Source organism: Cupressus sempervirens, chromosome 10 (genome assembly GCF_028749045.1).
Source record: "Cupressus sempervirens isolate cs-2001-9-10 chromosome 10, ASM2874904v1, whole genome shotgun sequence".
NCBI lineage: Eukaryota > Viridiplantae > Streptophyta > Pinopsida > Cupressales > Cupressaceae > Cupressus > Cupressus sempervirens.
In genome coordinates this window covers 588,459,095-588,464,622 of record NC_143127.1, presented here as the reverse complement: position 1 = coordinate 588,464,622, position 5,528 = coordinate 588,459,095, and the positions used below count along the sequence as shown (strand labels likewise).

At 35.4% G+C, this 5,528-nt stretch overlaps 1 pseudogene; it reads left to right on the top strand.

The window, feature by feature from the left end:
- The first annotated feature begins 1,600 nt into the window (after positions 1–1,600).
- LOC149535242 (CBL-interacting protein kinase 32 pseudogene) lies at positions 1,601–2,179 on the top strand (annotated as a pseudogene).
- Positions 2,180–5,528: the final 3,349 nt, after the last annotated feature.

The window sequence follows — 5,528 nt, the reverse complement described above, 5'->3', positions numbered from 1 at the left end:
TTTTCTCTTTTCTATTCCATTTTCTCTTTTCCAGGATTTTAAAGGTTTTTCAATTGTCCAATACACCTTTGACCTTAATATTAAATTTGTTTTAATTATGGCAGAACTTGAGTACTTTGTAAATCAGTATTCATCCCAAATTTTCAGGTTAGATTGTGGAAGTCCTTGACAATTGATGTTGTTGGGACTCAAAATTGAAGCCTTGATTTTGAGTACCATTGAGAAAATTTAAACCCTTAAACGCTTTTTGATGTATGCATACCTGACTATACTTGTGAGGCCTAAGAGGTGTTTAATATTTCTAACACCATGCATTCAGTATGTCTATGCATCCCATGAAGATAAATTGACATTCCAAGCTATTCTGTGAAGTCCCATTTTGAGCAATTTCTAAATCTGCATTTTGTACCCGAGTGTCAAATAGCAACAAGAGGCTTTGTTTGCAATTGAATATCATGCACCCAATAATGTTTCATGACTCACTGCTTTGGAAGTGTTTAGTGTCCATAAAAAAGAACCTATGTTTCAAATTTTGAGTCATTTCAAATCTTTTTGACTGGGTTTTGAATCCCTAAAAGTTGGTCATTTATCAATGTCATGCTGATGCAATTTGCTTAGAATTCTGGGAAGCCCTGTTTGACTTGTTATAACTTTGACCCAATTGACCAAAATGCTAAAATTCCTTTTGCATTGCATTTTAGAGGTCATAGACTTGCTATGTTTCAATTCTAAGCTTTTGACGAATCTATTTGATCAATTTTCAAATGTGATTCCAAATGCAATTTGTAACTTTTTACTAGTGTCAACAAATGCAGATTTGTTAGAACCCCTGTACATGATGTTATATCTCAAAATCTGTGATAGGTGAGATTGAACAGATTGTACCACTGTGCTCTCCTCCAAAAATACTTCAAGTGTGCTAATTTTAAAATCTTGATGAATTTGTCTGCACACTTTCCTAGGTCCATTCCCTTTGCAAAAAATGTTTTTTTGCCATTGTTTTCAAAATGCAAATTTGAGTAGCCTACTTTGATTGTTTTCCAAATGCATCTTGTTATTGGTCATGAGCCCTAACTGTATATTTATGCTCTCTTCATGAAAATGAACCAACGCCCCAAGTTTTGTGCCCCCAAGTGTCAGTTTACCTAGTTTTTGAAGCCGAATCCAAAAGCATTTTATGGTTTTCTAACTTGTTTTCTTGCAAGCAGTTTTAAAAGGGCAACTTTAACAGTCAATATCTTTTGACTGAGAATTCATCATGAAATAAGATTCGACAGGGTAGGAGTGTCTAGAATAGAGAATTAGTATATCAGATTCCAAAGCTTGATCAGATGTTTTGGTCAATTTTTAAGGCTAGTCAAAGAACCTCCTAGCACAAAGTTGATAGTTTGCAGAAAGATATAAAATGAGATTCAAATTGGTTTCTAGTGATTGAATTTTGATCAAATTAGTGCCAGATGGTTAATGGATCAGTTTTGAATATCAGTTGTTTGAAAATGAAATATTTTTTTAGCTAGACCTGCTTTGGGGCCTGACTAAACGATATCAGACTGATAAGGTATATCAGGGATTAAAAGTTCCCAAAAATTTAAAGGTTATAATGATTGTAATCATTATAATTTTGGGCACATATCTTTCAATGTTGGAAAGGTGGAAGTTAAAGTGGGATATATCTATAATGAAATTGATCAAGCATCCAAATGTAGTTTAGTTGTATGAGGTCATGGCCAGCATGACAAAGGTTTACATTGTTCTTATGTTTGTATCTAGAAGCGAACTCTTTGACAAAATTGTTAACCATGGAAGATTGAAAGAAGATGAAGCAAGAAAATATTTCTAGCAACACATTAATGATGCTGATTATTGCCATAGTAGAGATGTTTACCATATAGATTTGAAGCCAGAAAGTCTACCTTTGGACACATGGGAATCTAAAAATATCTGACTTTGGCCTTAGTGCATTGTCTCATCAAGTTAGGGATGATGGTCTACTTCACACCACTTATGGAACCTCCAACTATGTTGGCCCCTAAGTCATCAATGATAAGGGTTATGATGGGGCAACAATAGACTTGTGGTCATAGGGTATTACCTATTTATTTTGATGGCAGGGTATTTACCTTTTAATGAGTTGAAGTGTCTAACCATTGAAGCCATTTTTGGGTCAGGATTGTCTTGATGTTAGAATATATTTTAGGGAGAAGTCTAAAGTGGAAAAAAAAAATCAGCAAAGGTGTTCATTTCTATAGGAATCATAGATTATTTTGGGTGAAAATATCTTCGAGCTAACTTTTTCATTCCAAGAGGCTGATCAGTTGTACTCAGTATAGTGGAGTTGTTATATCCTTCCCTGTCTGGGCAACTAGGAAGCAGATTATGTAATATAATTCTTCAGATTGGGCATTAAAATTAGATCACAATAAGTGGTTTTCTTTTTCACTGTTGGATACATTTATGATTGTTGGCTGGCTGTGAGAGCTGGAATGATTACTTAGTGTGTTGGTGACTAGAAGAGTTTAATTGATGGCCGAATGTTATGCCAATTTATGGACAATTGTAGTTATGTCGATTTGGCATTATCTCAAGGTAATGTCATTGTTTTCATCACATGATCATGGATTTCTAGAAATGGCTAATCCAAGTCAAATAAGACCTCTTCTTACACGGTTGAGGAAAGGAGTATATGTACTTGCTGATTACAGAGGATGAGTTGTAGGCAAAAGAACTTGCAAGGTGGGTCTTTAGCACATGAGGGAAATTCTTCAAAGGCAAAGACCAGTATGCTTAAGAGGGAAATCTCCATGGAAGGGGAAGGAGTTGCTCCCATGGTCAAAAGGGGGAATGACTACATAACCAAAGAGAAGGCCACTTTGCAAAGGCATTGAGGTGGTGTGTTAAGGAGGAGGTCCACGTGTCTTAACAGGCAATGGGACAATGTTTGATACGAATAAAGAAGGAGAAACTAGCATCCATAGCAAAAGGAATCCATAGGTAGCCCCACACTGAAGGAATATTGAGAGGCCATGATAGAGCAAGCGACACCAAAGACCAAGCCACTAGGTGAAGAGTAGGACACCCATGTGCAAAGGGAGACACCATGTTAAAAGGAGGCAATGGCATGTGAAAACACAGAACCTAAGGGAAAAAAAAAATGATAGGTTTAATCCCACATTTGGCTAGAGAAGATCTTTTGAGTAGTTTAAATATAACAACACTCATATACTATGTTGTCTTAAAGACACACACTTTTTGGGAAGCCGCTGAAACATGCATGTGGGTCCCAGTCAGCTAGAAGAAGGTAATAAATTTTTAACGAAGATGCATGTCAAAGAGATGATGAGGAGATGACATTGAGTCTGAGAAGCTAGATGTTGACATGTGGAGGATCTTGCAGTAGTCACTACGTCACCAAGGGAAAGATGCATGATGGATAACTATGCAACATAGGGACCAACCTAGGTGGCAGTGATGTGGCAATGATCGTGTGTTGAGGTGGTGCTAATGTGGCAGTTGAGAATGAGATGCTAGAAAATGGCCAAAATCTAGTGGTTGCCATGTCGTCACCAAAAAAGGGAGGATTTTTCAACAAGTGACATGGCGACCTATCGAAAATTCCAAAAAATTGGCAAGTATGTTGTTAGGGCCCACCTAAGGTTGTTAACCAGTCAAGATCTGACATGTGGTGTCACACGAGTGGCCAAGGGAGGTGAAGGGTATTTTTTTAAAATATTATAATATCTTTTTCCAGTGTTCAATGTGAGAATTTGAAAAACTTGGTTTCAAAACTAATTTTCTATAGTCTAAACTATAGATTTTTTTTAATTTTTCAATTCCATTCATTTAAACTGATTGTTCATGGTTGGGAGCATAGCTTTTCAAATGGCTATCAGAGGGGCATTTTTTTCCCAAAATATACACTCTAATATACCATTGGAATCAGGAGGAAACAAATTTTTTGAATATGAAGTCAAATTTGCATAGGAATTTAGTAGTTTAGTCTATAAGTGAATTTGTATTTTCTGGGGCATAGGAATTTAGCAGTTTAGTCTATAAGTGAATTTGTATTTTCTGGGGCATTCTTAGCAGAATGGGCAGATTTCATCATGCAGCATCAAAATTGGTTAGGAGGCAGATATAAAAGACTATTGAAGCCTGATTGTGGAAAAAAGTAATTTTGAAAAGTTTTCTTGGCTTCTAGAGGTCATATTTAACTGATTTTTTACCTTTTCCTTGATCAAAATCAATTATGTTTTTTAAATCAAATATATGAGATATTTTGTGCTTTTAAGAGCCAAAAATGATAGAGGGTTTGGTTTACCAGTTGCAGAGAGAGATTAGAGAGATTATTTTCACTGTTAAGAGATGTTTTCCAAGTGGACACATGTCATATGCATAGTAGATCTAGAAATTCGGCCTCCTCTATATCATTTTCTTTCTCATTCTTTGTAGAGGTTCTAGTTTTTGAAAAAAAATGACTCATTGTTGTGATACCATTTGTGTTCCAATCTAGAGTTTTCTTAGATTTGTGAAACCAAGGTTCCAATCTTGATGTGTTTCCATCACTATGACACCACATTCATGAACATTATTTCTCTTCTATGAACAACAGTAGTGAAGATAATATAGAAAGTTTAGATCTGTTAGGTGTTTTTGTCTTAATTTCATGCATCTGAGTGTATAGTTTCAAAGAAATGAATACAAATGAGCATAATCTCTTTAGTTTCATTTTGATTCTCATCTCCTATCTCAATAATCTACAATCATATGTGGTCTAGCAACAAAGAACTAAGGCTCATTTGCATCCCTTTAAGGTTGTATGTCAAATATGTTTTGTTGTTGGAACAAAGGGCCAAGTAAATGCTTGATGTGTTTGATAGGATTGCTTGTTTTTTTGAGAAGGATACTTCATAAGAATGAGGTCTTTATGAACATCGATGTCTAATTCACAAAGTGATAGGATAGATCTTATGTCTGGGTGTATGAAATATGTCCTGGATATCACAGATTTATGTATTTAATTCATGGAATTACCCAATAAATAAGGCACTGATTAGTTGTAGGATCACTAGTTCTTACTATTACATATTTGAGGTTTTGTTGAAATCAAAATCATTAATCAAATGTCTTTCCCTTTCATGTTGAAGAGTTGAAAAGGATGCCCTCACTCAGCTTGTGAATTTCATAGAGTTGCAATTTGCTAATGCACATCTTTGTTATTGCATAAGTATTAAGAGATATATGGGCTAAATCTACTATTAATAGATTTGGGAATATGTTTTAGCACTAGTACCATATAATTTGAATCTGAGGTCCACCCACCTAGGTCTTGCAGATCTTGAAGTAGAAGAAGGGTCTAACCTTATAGTTGGTCTGGTGTCTAAAAGGATATGTTAAGGATGGGAGTTAGCTGCCCCAAATGTGTCTTGTTCTCATCGGGGTAGTTTGAAACCTATAGCATTTCAAAACACTAACAAATTCTATTTAATGTCTTTTGGCTAGTTTCTTGCATCTTAACATCCTTATCACTA